At 34.1% G+C, this 19,437-nt stretch overlaps 1 pseudogene; it reads left to right on the forward strand.

The window, feature by feature from the left end:
- LOC143616397 (disease resistance protein Roq1-like) overlaps positions 1–19,437 on the forward strand; it is a 37,190-nt pseudogene that overhangs the window by 1,166 nt on the left and 16,587 nt on the right.

The following is a 19,437-nucleotide window of genomic DNA, read 5'->3' on the forward strand; positions in this document are numbered from 1 at the left end:
TGAAATTCAAGTACATCAATTCAAAGAAATTACAAAACAAAATCAAATAATCTTGTATAGATTTTAATCATTAAAGGTCACGTGTTCTTCGCCTTGATAAACAAGCCAACTGAAAACCTGCAAAAGCGAACAAAATAGATATTTTGTAAACAACACATGTTGAGTGAGAAATCACCAGTTTTTGGCACAAAGATATATATATATATATATATATATATATATATATATATATATATATATATATATAAAACCTGCAAATGCGAACAAAATAGATATTTTGTAAACAACACATGTTGAGTGAGAAATCACCAGTTTTTGGCACAAAGATATATATATATATATATATATATATAAGATTTGGTTCATTTCAGAAGTGTTCATATGGTGAGAAGTGCGAGAAGAGATTCTAACCAATCAAAAGTTTTCTATTTAATTTTGGATTATTTAATTATAGAAGTATATTAATAAAAAGTTTAGGTGTTTCTTTTTGTAATTAATACTAATTAATGTTAAGTTACAAATAACTACTCTCTCCGTCCCATTTTAAGTGTCTTAGTTTGAATTTTCAAGTCTTTCTTTTGCAACTTTGACCGTAAATATTTTTGTTCGTGTCATATAATACTTGATGAAAATTATATCAATGTAAAATACATTTAAAACCCAAACCATTCATATAATTTTCATCAAGTATTATATGACACGAACAAAAATATTTACGGTCAAAGTTGCAAAAGAAAGAAATTCAAATTAAGACACTTAAAATGGGACGGAGGGAGTATAATTTAATTTTTATTTTTTAGTTTGATTTAATCTTAAAAAATACATAAAACAAAACCACCATAATCATACTACAAAAAATTTACATTAACCATTATAAAAACAAATAATTACACAAATCAAAACATTAACCTACACAAAAAAAAACTAGTTCATATTATCACCTACACAGATCACAATATTAATATACATGCACATAACTAGTTCATGGTACCTACACATATCACAATATTAACCTATATATACAAATTGACTTCATGTTATAGCCTACCCATATGTATTTACCTACACATATCACAAAATTAAACCTACGCAAACAATTGTTCATGATATCGCATACAATTAATAGCATTAACATAAACTTGTAAAATATTCGCAATGTAGGAACACATCATGTTTTTCATTTTTATTTTAATTATTCTATATTCTATCTTTTATGTGTATGCAATAAGAGTTATGTGTAGGTGAATATTATTTATATGTAGATGAAAATAAAATGAACTACCAATCTGTGTAGGTGAATACGAGTTATATGTAGGTGAATATTAGTTATGTGTTGGTGAAAACAAAAGAAACAAAATTTGTGTAGGTGAAAATAAGTTTTGTTTGTAATACGAGTTACATTTTGATAAAAACTAAAATAACTAACAATTTGTATAATTAAACATGAGCTATATGTAGATTATTGTGTTACTTGTGTACATGATCATTTAAATTACAATTCACCTACATATACATTTATTTTCATATGTAGGTACATAAAAAAATTCAAATAAATCTTATGAAACCATGATTGTAAAAAATTTTCTCTCAATTATATTTCATTAAAATTGTTCTAGATGATGTTTTATGTAAAAGTCAATTTAGTTTTCTAAAATTTGTAACTTTCTACAATATTTAATATGGAGAATAATTTAGGAGTAATTAGGGGAATCAATGCTTTAAACAACTAGGAGATAATCAATGGTTGAGGTCGACTTCTCGCACTTCTCGCTATAATATCACTTCTCGCATGATCCATCCCCTATATATATATATATGTGTGTGTGTGTGTGTGTGTATATATATAGGGTGAGGTTATACTAAAAAATGAAATGTGTCTAAAAAGTGTAGGAAGTGATCTGGTACGTTGGATTTAGTGATCTAATGGTTAAGACTGAAAGTTGGTTTGTTTGTAAGTGTGTTATATTTTGTACTTGCTTATAACACTCCAATGGCATATTCATCTAATGTGTTATATTATATATGGAAACTATTAATATTTAACTAATAATTGCGATTTTTTGGAGATATAAAATCTAAAATTAAAAAAAAAAAACATTTTTTTTTTGCAAATTCATTGTGTTATTTTGTGAATATCAACATTTTTGTTGATTCGTTCATGTCGGTTGGTGTGTTATATACAGAAACACACCAATAATAAACATCAATGTATTATTCTTGACCTAACATTAATACGGAAACACACTAACTAAAATTCAAACTACAAAGGAAATTAACTAAAGCGCGCTGTTCATTTTGCTTAGAACATTTAGTCTATTTTATAAAAGCTATAAAAAACTTTATATGTAATCACAAAAACCATATAACATAAAATAGGATTACTTACTTTCAAAGAAAAACTTTAACTAATACAATGAAATCAGCATGTTACCCTCTTTAAAGAAAAAAAAAAAAAAAAAAACCTCTCACTAATTAACCAAAAACAAAATCACAAAAAAAAAACCATAAATCTAACAGATCTTTCCCTGAAAAAAACTAGTGGCCATTAAAAAAAACACACTATAACAACATCATCTCGAACACCAGTGTCTTGCTTTATTTCTATCGCAATCATTCCACCCAAAAAGGGCTGAGTGGGCAGTGAGGACGGTGGCGGAGCGTTGGACGAGGAAGACATATAATCAAATTGCAACTACAAGAGCAATGGATTCGTTATAACACCAGTATTCAAACCCCAACCGCCAAAACGGTAGACAGCGATGGCGACGCAGCAGAGCCAATTGATATCCTTGTGGTGGTTGATTTATAACATCACCAACCACTATTGGGGTTCGAAGAGGAAATCTGAAAATATATGGCAATATATATTGTTGGATCTAAGGTTAGGGCTGGTGAGATAGCTTGATGTTACAAAATATGAAATATGAAAGATGAATTGATTTGGATATATAATATATATTATTATTATATTTAAAGAAAACGTAGGATTATTGTTCAACAGGTCAACATTGTAATTAACAAAATATAAAGGGAGACAAAAATGAGAAGTGTGAGAAGGATTTGTGGGCACACAAAAACCACTCAACAAAAAATTCAAAATAAATAATAAAAAAATCATAACTCAAAATATAAATAAAAAACTAAAAGAATTAGAAAACCAAAATGTTTCCCCTGTCATTCTCGTTCATAAAAAAACCGACGAAAAGACACAATGTCGAGAAAAAAGACACAATGCCGAAAATGAACAAAAAACACAATAATAAATAAAAAAGACACAATAGGTCGCAATATTTAACACAATTCCGAACAAAATATAACGCAATGTTGAGTAATATAACTCAATATAAAGAAAAAAAGACACATGTTAAGAAAAAAAAAGACAATCAATGACGAAAATACACACAAAACACAATGATAAATAGTAATATACAATGATGTTGGTTCCTCAACATTGTGTCTTTCTCGAGTTTTTTATTCATTTTTTATTTTTTAGAACGAGGAAGACGATGGAAAAATTTTTGCGTTTTTACATTTTTTTATTTTTTTATTAAATTTTCAGTTATGATCTTTTTATTAATTTTATTATTTTTTTGTAACATCCCAATTTTTCGTTCGGTTAATATAATAATATTTAACGTTATGAGATGGGCTTGTGTTGGGTTAAGTAGTATGGATGATGGACTTGGGTTATTAAAGGAAAGACCATGGGCTCAAGCCCATGACCCATGATATATAAACCATAATCACCCATTAATCCTTTTATTTCCATTTCAATTCATACACCACCCAAAACACACACTTAGCTCTCTCTCATCCTACTTTCTCTCTCTCGCCGAAACCAAGAAGAGGAATCGATCCCGACCCGAGGTAATGATAGTATGATATTGTATGAGCTCAAACCCGTTAGATTTAGTTACGAAACGACGAGCCGACACCTTTAAACCGTTAAAGTCACGAGATCTGGGTGGAATCGGGTATAAACCGAACCTAAGATGAGCTTAGGGTTCACCCTAGCTCAGATATGGATCGAACGGGATGAAAAACGGTGGAAAACGAGTCAGATCTCGTTTTTCCGGTGAAGTCGCAGTTTTCCGGCGACGACGGCGCCGGAAAGGCGTCGCCGGAAAACGGCGTACGAGGTTAGCGAAATGTCAGAGAATGTTTCTGACATTCTCTGACCTAAACCTAATTCGTTAACGGAGAGTTAACGAATTAGAGGTAATTCTTCAAGCTAATTCGTTAACGGAAGCTTAACGAACTAGCCCTAGTTCGTATTCAAATTCGTCAAGGAAAAGATAACGAATTAACCCCAATTCTTTATAATCATTCGTTAAAAGGAGATAACGAATTAGAAGGTTCAATTCGTTACAGAAGGGTCATTCGCTATGAATTTCAATTAATGAAAGGACCAGTTCGTTATAAGGTCCAATTCGTTACAAGGACCGGTTCGTTATAATATCCAATTCGTTATGAAGTAACAAATGGGCCATTCGTTATGAACCCAGTTCGTTAAGATACCTTAGAAAAGTATGATTTAATTACAAAATAGCCCTTGAACCTTATTAATTTATAGAAGATACCTTTAAGGATTGAGAGGTTAACAGTAAAATATTATCAGGAAATCCTAATGGAAAATGTGTTAAGACAGTTAATGAAAATAAAATTTTTCCAAGCTGACATGGCAGCTTAACCCCAGCCAGGGGCTCTGCCCCTTGGACCCCGCTAGGGGCTTCCGCCCCTAGAACCCATCTGCCAGGGGCGCTGCCCCCAGACCCCCGTTCGTTGAGGGTTATAATTAGACTAGAAACGCGATATGGATAGTGATAGTTAATTGATACTTGTAATTATTATACAGTTAGTCATGCACAACTCAAGAAAGGAATAACCATAAACGGTGAACGTAATCGCGTTCAGGTGAGTTTCTAGCCCTATTCCTTGTTATATTTTCGGGCTGTGTGCATACTCGATGTGATAGTTAATACACTTACCTTAAGTGGTAAGTGTATGCCTTGTATGATTCATGTATGATGATTGCTTAACGGTGCGTGAACGATCTTCGGATATTGCATGTACCGCCAGGTGGTAGTTTAAATATATGATTGCTATATGTGGTGTATGAATGATGTATGTATGCTATATATGATATATGTGATAGATATGAATGAATGCTCGTCTGTACGTGAACGATCTTCGGATATTGCACATACTGTCAGGTCTTAGATAAAGATATAAATGATATATGCTATGTGCGAACGATGTATGAACGTTATGAATAAATACTTGACAGTGCATGAACGATCTTCGGATATTGCACGCATCATCAAGGAGTATGGTTGCTAGATGAATGATGTGAAAAACGCCTATTGTGTTCGTACGCTACGATATAATTATTGTATATGTGAAGTATGTCTATACAGGTACATGTATGGTATGTGAGATCTGCGTCTGACATAATAAGTTAGGATGGAGAATCCCTCTGACTTCAGTTGGACATAGACTTGGCATGTGGTGGCGTAGTTAAGGACTGCGGGCCTTATACGTGTTATAGATGATAGATGAGAACGTAGTTAAGGATTGTGGGCCTTATACGTACTTCGAATAGGATCCATCATAGGAAAGGACTGCGGACCTTAGACATAGCATAGGGAGGACTGCAGACCTCGTGCGTGCTATGAACTACGTTGCAACATAGGGAAGGATTGCGGACCTTGTACGTGTTGTTATTGTAGGATGGTAAAGGGAAGGACTGCGGACCTTGCACGTACCATAAACGGTGAACATAGGTAAGGACTGCGGACCTTTTACGTGTTCACGACCTTAAGTATAGGTATAGACGGTGGACTATGAACATACTCTCGGTAGGCTGTGGTAGGTAATAGTAAGTATGCATGAATGTATGTTGGAAAGGTAACTGGTTAGGTATGGATATGTATCTTCAGATATGTATGCATGTATGTTATGTGTATGTATTGTATGTCGCCTGATTAACTAGAACTCACTCAGCGTAGCTGACTTTTAGTATGCATGTAGGTAAATAGGTTTAACAAGCTAGCATGGGGATGACACATGCCATGGATTAAACGGCTGGCATATGGAGATGGAAGGAATGATGTTTTATATATGATGTTTTCTGTTATGGTTTAAAGAAAAAGATTAAATGTTTTGTATCGAATGATCGAAGTTAACGTTTCCGCGAAAGTTTTAATTAACTCTGATTTGAAAGAACTGTGTTTATGAGTATATCCAACGACCAAATGTAGGGCACCGGCAACGAGGCCTTACATTTTTTAGGAGGTTTTTTTTTTGCTAGAAATCTTCTCATCCTTCTCATTTGTGTTCTCCTTTGTAGAATAACTTGACCCTATAATTAACTACATAAATTCGTTCCAAAAATAATAAAAATATATATACCAAAATACCGTTATGTGTTATACTTAATCTAATGGTTCAGATCTTTTCCTACTCTTTTTACAAAAAAGTCATATTTTTATTTTAACCTTCCTCTCTCTCTTTCTCTCTCTCTCTCTCTATATATATATATATAAGAGCAAAACTATTATGTGTGAGTATAAACAATCAAACCAATGAGCAAATAATGAGTGTTGGTGAAACCATTGACTTGCGAATCGGGCTTTGGCCACTACGGTGGTTGTATGATCATACTATAATGTGATTATGATGGACATCTGCGAATGCGATAAAATAAACAAATAAACATGTAAACAAATAGCAAATAGTCATTCAATTGATACACAACACAAAGATCAGAGTTTGCTAACAAGTATATGATAAAGTATGTAAGTAATTAGCGGATACGCATGAGTCCCCAAAATGTTTGAAAACAAGTAAAATAGGGGAGTGATTACTCACCTTAATATTCAGGCAAACTAAACGATAAAATAAAGATATTAAACATGTCACGAGCCTTAAGCGAGCTGCCTGATTCGATATGAACTTACCTAGAACTTTTAGACAGTGAACTATAATTAAAAACGAGAACATAGCCGTTGGAATCAGATGAAACGGGTGTATAAAACTCATGTTATGAGATTTTAACGATTTAAGCGAGCTGGCACTGCTCATAATCCAAACTTCGAGTCAGAAGTCGGGTTCTAACTAGTACACTCAAAATTTCAAAACAAACATAAAAGTCTTTTGGCTCAAAAGCTAATTCCGATAAGAAGATAGAGAAATCAGATAGTAAAATATTTTAACTATTATGCCCTAAAACGGACCGGAGAGAAATTGATCGACAAAACCCCATCAATCAGTAAAATTGATTGAGGGCTCTTTTTAGTAGACAAAAATAAATGTTTTTCATGAAGATAACTTACCCGGAAAATGAATGGAACAATGAGGAAACACGAGTCAAAAGGTCTTGAAGTTTGAAAGTCAAACCGAAAGATGAAACTTCTTAAAGAAGACACCATGATCCTTTATGAACGAATCTTTTAGAGATGGGGTCTGAGTTTCTAGATTATTTTAGGGTTTAGGAATATTTTTTGATTAAGTATAATACTCCAAAATCGCTTATTAGGAAATAGTTTATTTAAGGAAACTGAATAAGCTTATTATGACAAAATCGAACTGATAAACAATCAAAATTCATTTTTAATATTAGATGTAAGAATATGGACATGTTTATAATATTATATAACTTATCTCGGAGCATAAGATTCAGCCGTTTTAAACGATTTTAAGGGCTTTTAAGAGTTGTTTGACGAGTTTGAAAGCTAAGAAAATATAAATTAAGTTTAACCAAGTTAAATACTAATAAATACAAAATTTAAATAATTCAAAAGATCCAAATAACATTCCGAGTCGAGTAACATAAAGGAATTCAAATACGAAAAACACGATATGTTATATTCTCCCCTAATATTGAGAATTTCGTCCCGAAATTAAGGAAAATTAAAACAAAAATAATAGTGTTAATAATGTATATAAATTTTAAGGAATAACTTTTAAAATAAAATTTAATCATAACATGGAACTTCGAGTAGTCGGAGCAACGCTCCAAATGAAAATCCGATAAGGGACTTTATGTACCAACGGTGTATCCGCCATGCCCGTTACCCAAAACCACTTTTGGTTTTTAGTTATGACACACAAATGTACGTATTATGATTTCCATGCGATGACTTGGATAATTACATATGCATCCATAATTACTTAGATTGTCGAATGGTCCACATAATTCGTTCCATCGCGTGGGTTACAAAAATATGTTACAAATATAACTTTGTGAGAAAATAAAAGTTTTAATTAATGATAAATGTAAAACCAGATGATCATCATTTGTATAAAATATTTCTAATAAAGCATTTGAGGTGAACTTTCGAGTTTGATTAATGAAAATAGTGAAATTTTAAAACATCTTAAAATTGAAAAAAAACGAAACCTTGAAGTTGGGATAATTTTTTTTTTGAATGAGATTTTGACAAGATTGATCGTGATGAAAGAGAATATAAATATAAGATAATTTTTATTGTATGAGAATAACACTTAAAATGATAGATTTTTCAAATTAAATTTGTTCAAAACCAAAATTAAACAAAAAAAAGTCATTACAGAATAAGTTCATTTAGGAATGACGAAAGCAGGGTAGAGTCTTCTTTGAGAAGCTTAGTTATGATTGACTTGATTCATAAGATTTGAAGCATCTTGATTAACTGAATCTACAAGAACTTGAGTTTGCGTGTATGGAATTTGATAAGTTTGAGTTAAATGAGAATGATCCTGATTAACTAAAGGAACTTGAAGGACATAGGGTTGGTAGGTTTAGACTTGATGATCATGGGTAGTATAGTAGGTGCGGATATAGCTTGGCTTTGTGTGCATGAATGAGTCGAGAACACATATTGCGTAGATGATTAGGGTCTCCATAATTGTAGAAAGCACGTGTAGTAGGTGTATAAGACCGACTTAACGGCATAGACCGTTGTAGGACGTCTTGTGCAATAGGCGGTGTATGGAAAGTATTAGTGGAATAACCGTAACGATTACATTTAGTGTAAAAACGACACAAGGATTGAGTCGGATGATGAAAGTTACAAATAAAGCATAACAAATGAATACCGCTGTATGGTTTCTTTTTTGAGGCACTACGGTTTTGTTGAGGTTTATAATTAGTTTGATTAATAACATAGTTTTGATGATTAGACTCGCGGTTGTTGTTGTTATTATTATTATGAGGATGAGTAGGGGTTAATGAATTGAAATTATCAGGAGAGAAGCTAATGAAAAAGATTGAATTTATGGCATTAATATTTAAAATTGAGTTTATACTCTCGAGATTACAGGAGCTATCTCCTTGACTATACGAGTGGTCATACGACGATTAAAAAATTGATGATTAATTTTGATTACAACGATGGTGTCTTAAGAAAACATTCTATGATTAAATAAGTTGAGTTTTCATGAGAGGATTGATAAGTTGTGTAAATTTTATATGAGTTATTGAGGAAAATTTGAAATTTAGATAAGTTATGCTAGTGTTTGTTCATAACTTAAGGATAAGTTAGAATTTAAATGATATAATCAATGAGATAGTTTGATATGTAAAAGGGTTTTTTTCAAATCATGAAAAATTAAAATGTTAACAATCAAATTTTTGAGGATGATAACTTGAAATGTGTTTGATAATTTATGAAGGTGATGAATTATTTGAGATATGTTTGTTAGTTGAAAATGTGATAACATGAGTATGAGAATACCATTTGAATAGTAAAATATATAATAATGATTTTTAATTAATTTGATAGTTTGATAATATGATGAGATATGTATGAGAAAACCAAAATAAAATATTAATTGTTCTTGATAACTTGTGAATGTGAGGAAACCAATTAAATAAATAAAAGTTAAATTGTTTAGATGGACTCACGATAACTGAATCTTGGTGAGTGAATGGTTTACACCCAATCATGAGAATTAAAATGTTTTTGAGTATGTGATTGATCGAAATCAATAAATTTTAATTCAGTTGTAATTGAGTAAATAAACCAAATCATAAGTTGTTGCTTCAAATGTAATCGAGTAAACAAACAAATAAACGAATCAACGAATATTCTTCGATGTGTTAGCATACCAAAACAAAATAAATGTGTGAGTTGGGCTTTCAATGAGTGTTATATAGCATTTTAAATGGCCCAACTAATTAACAAAGTAACAATACATTTGAGTTTGTCGGCCCATGAGCGTTACATGGCGTTTTAGTCAACTAAACTAAATAACGAATAAACGGATGTAAACATAAGTAGTTGAAGCATCTCGTATATCACCACAGATGATAATGCTCCAACAAAATAATGCAAATATAACGAGTTGTGAAAATGAATAGTTGGCATGTCTATGGCTTACCATGGGTTTTTTCACCTAACTAGACATTTTAAAAGTAATAAAACACAATGAGGAATGTAACCGTTTAGCCAATTACGTTTAACCGCTTAAAGTGTCAATTGTATGACAATTTCCACTTTGGCGGGGAATCTTGTCGCACTCCCTAGCTTTAAGGGGAAAAGAGCAAAAAACAAAACTTAGGGAATTCTTAAGGAATTTCCCGTAATAAAAACAATCTACTAAAATTCAATGAAAATATTTTGAGAATGAGGAATTGACTCAGAGTTATATAATTATTTTGAGAATGAGACATAGTCTCGGAGTTGTGTATGCATGACAGTATAAATAAAACTTTAATTAACAATTAAATAAGCAAGTAATTTAACAATTAACTAAGTAAGCTGTAAACACATAAGTATAACACATAAGGTAAACAAATAAGCACTTATGGGGTCCCAAGCATGTTTCTAGGACTTTTTTAACGACCTATCTTAAAACCATCGGCTCTTATACCAATCTGTCACACACCAACCTAAGGCGGAAATGCCGGGGCGCGAACTTTGGTTCACAACTCACAAGGTACAATCATGCGATTTAAATGTGACATTATCTAATTAATTAATTTAAGATTCAAGTACATCAATTCAAAGAAATTACAAAATAAAATTAAATAATCTTGTATAGATTTCAATCTTAAAGGTCATCTCTATGTGTTCTTCACCTTGATAAATGAGAAACCTAATACAGACGTAACGATTTGAGTTCATTCTTTACCGGATCAAGTTCATTGATATATTAGAAGGTGATTGAACAGTATGTTATACGTTAGGTGAAGTTTGTGTGTGTGTGTTGAGAGAGTAATTGAGCAGAGTAACGGCTTGTAATTAGATAATTCACACACTTGTTAATTTACGATCTGAGTACAAACTATATATAGAAGACGATACCCATTAGTTATACATTCCATAATGAATGAGATCCATGCATCTTCATACTCTAACAATAACTTGTAGTATAACAAATACTCATTCGTTATACCTCATTCGTTAAACATCCTTAACGAATGGTACAATATAATAACTTATAGACTCATTCGTTATACACTCCATAAAGAATGACCAATACATATAACGGATGGGCACATTCGTTTAAAACACTTAACGAATGGCCTTATAAATAACGAATTGACAAGTAATTACCATAATGCCATGTTACATTAATAATAATAAATTACATAGATAAGCAAAGACTGAGACGACAAAACAATGCACTAATAAACTCCCCCTCGTCTCGTGCTCTTTTTCTTTTATCACTTAAATCTTTTCGTCTTCCAATCCACACAACTATGAACTCCAAACGCATGGCAAACATGCACCACGCGTTGAAATTGCATAGCTCGATCATAATCCTTTATATCGGCAAATCGAATCTCGTTCTTGAATAACATGTCGTTGTCCGATTCTGATAAGTTAACTAACCACATCGGATCCATCCCGTATGAACTCCGTCTTCAGTCCTGTACCGGGTACGATAAAGGCTTCATCGGTACTGTTGTCATAATACCACCGGTTGAATGTCTTGTAAAAACTTTAGGGAAAAGTCTTTACAGGTACAAGCTTCATGGCAGCGACGACTTTACCTTCAAAACAAGCTGTCTCCAATCATTCCTTGGATCGATCTCGTCGATGTACTTTCTCGTAGGAATAAGTGGTTTAAAGAATATAAAACCATGATTTAGCTCAAATAACAAATGTTCATGCAACCATCCCGTCATTTGATCTCCACCACAATTCACGAACGACATGATTGCCAATGTTCGTACATCCAACCTTGGTAAAGTAAGAACATTGATGATATATTGGTAGTATTGTATACCGTTTTACCACTTAATTATACATACTTTAAGCTCAGAGTCGTAGAGCCAAGAAACAATATCACCTTTGACGGTCTTTAAGGCTTTAAATGTCGTCTTCTGATGAGCCGTCGCACGAGCCTTGATCTGACGATTGTTCTCTTGCTCTTCACACCATAAAACATTAATAAGTTTGAAATTCGAACCTTATTTCGTACCTCAAACAAGCCCTCTAATGCCGGATCCTTCGAACCTGATCTAGATTCTGAGGCTTTCTCCTTGTTCTTCTCCTTCCCAAGACGCTCTTCAACTGCTTGTACGTGTTCTGTAGTAAAAAAAATGGGAATACCCTAATATGTATTAATACGTGTGTACAGATCGGATACTCCTCAGTTGTTACATTTTCAACCTCGATGTCATCATAATTAAACAACGTATCCCGAGACGGGATAGTCGTTTCGAACTTGACCTATCGTCATCGATAACCTTAACGTCCTCCTCATTCTCCAAAGCATCCAACTCCACATCATTCAAACCAAGAAGTAACGAGATTTGATCTCAGGATAACGAATAATCAACGATTTCTCCTTCCTCAATCTCATCTACATTAACCATACTCATGACAACACCTTTCACATTGTCCATACATAGAACCGTATTGACCTCTACAGACTCAATAGGTTGAACGTTAGTAGTGACACGATACACCACTAACTGCTTATATTTGCCTTCAGTACCAACATCAGCAGCAGATGAACCAGAAGTACCTGATGTCTTTTGTTGCTGCTCACCACCACTTGTACTAGCATCAGGGTCTTTATCATCGTCATTGCCTTTCAACTTATTTAGCATGTCGTCTTTGCACGTCAGTTGAAGAATGGCGTCTTCTTATTCTTTGATTTCTCTCCCTGAGCAGTAACAAGAGCCCAAAACTCATGGTTCTCTTTTTGATAATAAGAGATGTGGCTCACCATCTTGCGTTGATCCAACCTTATATGCTCTTGAAATTTACGGTTGGCAACCATTTGATTCTCCTGAACATATATCAAATTCAACAACAAGGCCATTTGTTGAGGAACTGGAAAATTAAACCATGTTGGAGGAGGTAGCTGCATCAGGCCTTGTGGACGATTGGAAGCCATATACAAAAAAGTCCATAGGCTGCATCGTTGTTGGCATCGTTGTTAGACTTGTAGCAATAGTGGAAGCAGGAGATGACGGCATCGGAGATAGCATCGTTGTGGAATTGATGCAAATTCCGGATCAGAGGATGTTGTGGTCGTCAAAGTGATAGCCGGGATACTAACAATAGTAGTAACCACCGGTGCTTGTTTTGGAACTGATGACCTTGGTACAAACGGACCAATCTCAACTCTGCCACCTCTACGGTTCCTCATTTTCTTCGGCTATTTTGTCATTGGTGCTTTGCGCTTTCTCTTACGTTGAGCAGACTCAACACGAATTGCCACAACCACCCTAGTTCCACCATCATTCCCACCGTTTCCACCATTTCCTCCATACCACCATCATCATTCCCTACTGGTCCACCTTCACATTCTGAATCAGAATCGTAGTGAATCCAACGATCATTAGATGGACATACATAATCAGGTCTCACCAAGTGACCTATCAATCTTTTGTACCGTGTCATGTTCTTTAGAGCTTGATTCCGATACATCTTCATTCTTTTCATAGTATCCTCCGTCATGTGATCTAAAACCGTCACATCATCCACCAGAGTTGGATCATGTATCAAGTCAGGAACCAAATAATTAACAATTAGCTGCAAGAATCAGGGATACATCAGGAATTTGTTCTTGCGAACCAAGAAGTTCTCCTTTAATTGACAGAAAATCAACTCCGAAAAGTTGAACAACTTGTTCAGAATGGAGCTACGAAGTCAGACTGCAACATAATCCTGCATTCGTAAAAGTCCCTTCCTTCCACCCAGGCAATGGATAAGTACATGAAGTAAGTACTTATATTGCTCACATAAGTAGGCCTTTTTGTACTGTGAATTATCAAGCTCGCCCTTGTAATGCAATCGTTGAAATAATCCTCTGATCAACGTCTTACCAAACTCACAAGGATGATCAATAGTATCATTAAATTGGAGAACCCTGCGTATCACATCAACATCAATCACGATCTTCTTGTTCTGCACTTCAGCGACAATATGCTTCTCGACATCTACGTACTTAGCATTATCCCTAAATAGACGAATAATGCTAAAATGTACAGTAGTATCAACAGAAATAGCATGATAAATTCTTGACCGGTGCAAGAAAGCTATCATATCTCCAAAGATTTCTCGACCAACAAATCATCTTGCAAAAACGCATAAAAGTTGTGCTTTTTGTCATACGCCAATTCAGCAATAGCTAGTGCTTTTTGTATCTTCTTCGTTATTCATTCGTTATACGAGTCCATTCATTATAGGAAAACACAACGAATGATCTCATTCGTTATTTTAACGAATGAACTTAATGAATGTTCTGTTTTGTTAATGAAAGAATTGAATCGTTAGATATAAAAAATAATCCCATTCGTTATATATCATAGACGAATGAATAATCATTCATTATAAAATATCACGAATGCTCCTATTCGTTATCAAAATCTATGAATGAGTTCATTCGGCCACTGTAGACACGAATGGAACTCCCATTCGTGATTCATAACGAATATGGACAGATAAATATCATAGTTTGACTCCAAACAAGTCAAAGTCCAAATTGAATTGATAGAAGCAGTCAACATGAAATTCAAATATCAATCAGGAGTAAAGCAACACGAATATGTCAAACATTGATATCAATGGACTCGGAAACTTATCGTTAAATAATCCTAATCAACAAACATATCAAACCATGATGATTAAGTTGTTAATATGATTAAAATCTTATATGTTCAATTAAAGCCCTAATTAACCCTTTAAATGTTAATTAAACTTGACGATAATGGTGTAGTTGAGTTCGCCTCTACCTTAGGAAAAATAATTGATCAATAGAAATGAGTTTAATGATGGTTGAGAATTCTAAAAAATTTGGCCAGAGGTTCTCTATGTATATTGTGAATAACGAGGAAGACGAATGAAGTCCATTTGTCTTCATATGGGTTTATATATTATAATGTTTTCATGCAAACCCATGTACACGAATAAGCCCATTCGTTAGTTCTAAACTAACGAATGACCATTTATTCGTGCAACCATTCGTTAAAGAAACTCAACGAATTAATCATTAAATAACATCTTAACAAATAACTCTCTCTTTGTTATCTCAATCATAGCGAATGATGTCATTCGTTATTAGAACAGCGGAAGAGAATGAAACAATAACGAATGTTGCCATTCGTTATCAAAATCACAACGAATGATCATCATCCGTTATCTAGTAAGTTAACGAATTGGTTCTATTCGTTACAACTGTTGTAACAAATGGAATTAAATATAAATGCAAAAATGAATTTTCATTTTATCATTCCAAGGATTAAATATGTATAAAAAACTTGTGCTTTGTTAAAAATTACCTCAAACTTTTACCCGAAAAAGGTAAAAACCAATACCTTAACGTGTGCATAACTTAAATACGTGAGAAATTCGTTTTTTATTTTCCTTTTCAAAATTACCCATTAGCTCAAAAATCGAAAATAACACAGAAACAAAATATTTTTGTATTTTTGAATATTTCAAATGAAAAACAATTAAGACTAAGACAAATATGAAAACTAATCTACGAAAGCAGTATACATTTTTGCGAGTTGAGCGGAGAATCATATTGACCAAGAAATCCTCCATAACAAGGTTATTCTTTGGCATTTATTGTGACTGTGTTAAGTCGGTCATTGATATTGTTGTCCACTTAGATCTTTTAACAAACTTTCAAGTATTTTTGTGATATGATTAACATTCACTTAAGGCACAAGATATCAGCAACTATCAGCCTCTAATCTTAGTTCGGACTTAATTTGATTTTTACCATGTCACCCCAACTTAACTTAAACCATTATGCCTGAAGATCAAAATGTATGATTTATATTGTTTGAGCAATCTTAGTCCATAATCCCTAATACAAGGTATATCCCGCATTATCAAGCAATACACCAAGCTTCCTTTACTGTGAATAAGTATGCACGAGTTCATCTATTTGTCTTACGGAAATTGTATCCTCTGGGGTCCGTTTCTTATTGGTATTAAGACGCACGCAAGGGAGGAACAATGTGTGACTAACAGCGTGTTTGATCAAGTCAGTACTGAATTTGTACAACATACAACAATGATCAATTTTATTGACTTATAAGGGTTCGCTCTCAAAGCATTTAAGTATTCAGATTATATATACCAAGATAATAAGCCACATAAAGACTCACAGTGCCCAGGCATCCCATCAATACAGTATTTGAGGAAATAAGACCATACACCGTTGAAGTGTTAACCATAAACTAGATGCTTTTATTTTGAATTTATGATTTTGGTGATCAAACAAACTTAAGGCTTGAGTATGATAGGCTATTACTTTTCTGCCTTCATTACCAAGACTTTTTTAAGAGACTAACACCTCTTTCAATATGGAAATTTTATGTTTATATCACATAATTTACCTTAGTTGTTTGTTTAAGACCTACCAATTGACCAATACAGTTAAGCACTCAGTCTTAAGCCTATTTTTATACTAAAATTTCAGAATAAATGACCAATGTACTATTATATTTTCTTTTTGGCTTCAAAACTCATTTTTGATTTGAGGAGCACTATTTTTAATGTTTATGTATTTTTTAAATATTTGAGTGTTTTTGGATTTTTCCTGTACAAACAGAAAGCACAATTTTTTTGTATTTTCCCATTTTCTCCTCTGAAAACCAAAATATTATAGAAATAAAAACAAAAATGTACAAACAAAATAAAAATGATTATCCGAGATTAAAGATATCAGCAAGAGATTTTAAACCATTTAAACCAAGCAAAAATTTAAATCTTGTTTAATCAAACGCTTTGGTAAAAAGGTCTGCCTTCTGATAATCTGTGTGCATCTTCTCTATGTCATTAATTTCTTTTCAAAACAATCGAATAAAAATGATAACAAATATCAACATGTTTCGTTTTAGAGTGGTGCGCGGAGTTCTTCGTGATACAAATAGCAGCTGAGTTATCAATAAAATGGGAGTAGTAAGAAACTTCAAACCGTAATCCCGCAAGTGTTGCTGGATCCATAAAACCTGTGAACTACAACTCAAGGCTGCTACGCATTCGGCTTCTGCGGTTGAAATGGGGACCGTTGTCTGCTTCTTACACTTCCAGGAAACAAACAGGCTTTCTAGAAATTGACAACCCGCTGTAGTAGACTTGAAGTTGATATTTGCATCCACCATAATCCGAATCGGAAAAAGCAGTAAGATTGAAACTATCTTCCTTGGGATACCATAACCAGATGTAAGGCCCCGAACCCGGTGACCCTACTTTAGCGTCGGATTTACTCATAAACACAGTTCTTCAAATCAGAGTTTATTAAAACTTTTCGCGGAATATAAAACATCAATCATTTGTTACAAAACATTAAATCTTTTCCTTGATACCATAACACAAAACTTTATATTTAAAACATCTTTACTACTTCCTTCAGATGCCAGCCGTTCAATCCATGCCGTGTGTCATCCTCATGCTAACTCTATAATCAGCTCACCTGCGTGCATACTAAAAGTCAGCTACGCTGAGTGAGTTCTAGTTAATCGAACACCATACAATACATACACATACACACATATCCGTAGATACATATCCATACTTCACTAGTTACCCTTCTGTTCTACATACATACTTGCTACCATACATACATACATATCTACAATCACTAACCTCAGTCTACCGAGAGTACGTTCATAGTTCACCGTCTATACCTGTACTCAAGGTCGTGAACACGTACAAGGTTCGCAGTCCTTACCTATGTTCACCATTTATGGTACGTACAAGGATCGCGGTCCTTCCTATACCATAGTACATCCACAACACGTACAAGGTTCGCAGTCCTTCCCTATGTTGCAACCTAATTCATAGCACGTACGAGGTTCGCAGTCCTCCCCTATGCTACAAAATCAGCACGTATAAGGTTCACAGTCCTTTCCTATGATGAAATACATCCACAACACGTACAAGGTTCGCAGTCCTTCCCTATGTTGCAACCTAATTCATAGCACGTACGAGGTTCGCAGTCCTCCCCTATGCTACAAAATCAGCACGTATAAGGTTCACAGTCCTTTCCTATGCTGAAATACATCCACAACACGTACAAGGTTCGCAGTCCTTCCCTATGTTGCAACCTAATTCATAGCACGTACGAGGTTCGCAGTCCTCCCCTATGCTACAAATACAGCACGTATAAGGTTCACAGTCCTTTCCTATGCTGACGCCTATCTACATTACGTATAAGGTTCGCAGTCCTTATCTACGTTTACATATATCATCTACTTCACGTATAAGGCTCGCAGTCCTTAACTACGCCATCACCAGCCGAGTCTATGTCCGACAGAAGCTAGAGGGATTTGCCATCCTAACTTACTATGTCGAACGTAGAACTCACATGCCATTCGTGTACCTATATACACATACTTACATTATAACATAAGAACACTCTAGGCATTCTTTACCTCATTCATTTAACAACCATACCCCTTGTCGTTACGTGCAATATCCGAAGATCGTTCACGCCCCGACAAGTATTCATTTGAAATATTCATACATCTTCGATATATAATATTCGTACCTTTATTTTTAACCTGACAGTACGCGCAATATCCGAAGATCGTTCGCGTACCGACAAACAATCATTCATATCTATCACACATATCACATATGACATACACTTATCACTTAGGATAAATGTATTAACAACACATCGAGTATGCACACAGCCCCGAAAACATAATAAAGAATGGGGCTAGAAACTCACCTGAACACGGTTACGTTCACCGTTAATCGTAATCCCTTTCTTCAGCTGTGCACGGCTGACTGTATAACAAGTACACGTATCAAACAACTATCACTACTCATATCATCTTTCCAGTCTTAACTACTACCCACAACGAACGGGGGTCCGGGGGCAGCGCCCCTGGCAGCGGGGTCTAGGGGCGGCAGCCCCTAGCAGGGTCCAAGGGGCAGAGCCCCTGGCTGGGGTCGAGCTGCCAGGTCAGCTTGGAAAAATTTTATTTACATTAACTGTCTTAACCTGAAAGGCGAACTTAGCTTCAGG

This window comes from Bidens hawaiensis, unplaced genomic scaffold (assembly GCF_021521415.1).
Source record: "Bidens hawaiensis isolate Kalapana, Puna unplaced genomic scaffold, B.hawaiensis_p1.1 tig00047000_1, whole genome shotgun sequence".
NCBI classification, from domain to species: Eukaryota; Viridiplantae; Streptophyta; class Magnoliopsida; order Asterales; family Asteraceae; genus Bidens; species Bidens hawaiensis.